Source organism: Pteropus alecto, unplaced genomic scaffold (assembly GCF_000325575.1).
Source record: "Pteropus alecto unplaced genomic scaffold, ASM32557v1 scaffold280, whole genome shotgun sequence".
NCBI classification, from domain to species: Eukaryota; Metazoa; Chordata; class Mammalia; order Chiroptera; family Pteropodidae; genus Pteropus; species Pteropus alecto.
The window spans coordinates 905,767-906,245 of NW_006430057.1; the positions used below are offsets into that span (position 1 = coordinate 905,767).

Genomic DNA, 479 nt, shown 5'->3' on the forward strand with positions numbered 1-479 from the left:
CTTTCAGCTCCAAACTCTACCCCATCCACCTCCAAACTCGCCAGCAAACAGGTCCCTTCTGCCAGCCATTCGCTAGCAGCCCTCTTTCTCCGTCCTTCCCTGTAGAGGCCGGTACCTCAAGGCGCGCAGTACGCCCGGTCTTTCGGGACGCCCAAGGCTCGCCCTTCTAAGGGCTACAACTGCTGTCTGCGAAGGGAAGCGGGTTGGGAGGGTCCCTGGGAAGCACCCCAGTGCTTGTCCCAGCCCCGATCCGCGAGTCCTGGGAGCTCTGCTTCAGTTCCTCGCACTGTGGTCCCTGACCATCTTCCCCGAGTAGTACTCCAAAAGTAGTGAATTCGGTTATCCAAGGCACATGGTTTCGCGTGCTGGGAGCGACTCAGAGGAGTGGCTGGGTGGGTATGGAAGTTGGGCGGCGCGAACTGGGAGGTGGGTAACCCGCCTAGAAGATGCGCTTGCCAGCTTGGGCCCGGGGGAGGCGC

The 479-nt window shown here is 61.4% G+C and overlaps 1 protein-coding gene across 3 annotated transcripts in view; it reads right to left on the minus strand.

Annotated features, from left to right (window-relative positions):
• The window catches only part of LONRF3 (LON peptidase N-terminal domain and ring finger 3), a 135,599-nt gene that overhangs the window by 39,155 nt on the left and 95,965 nt on the right, over positions 1-479 (minus strand). The window lies entirely within an intron of this gene.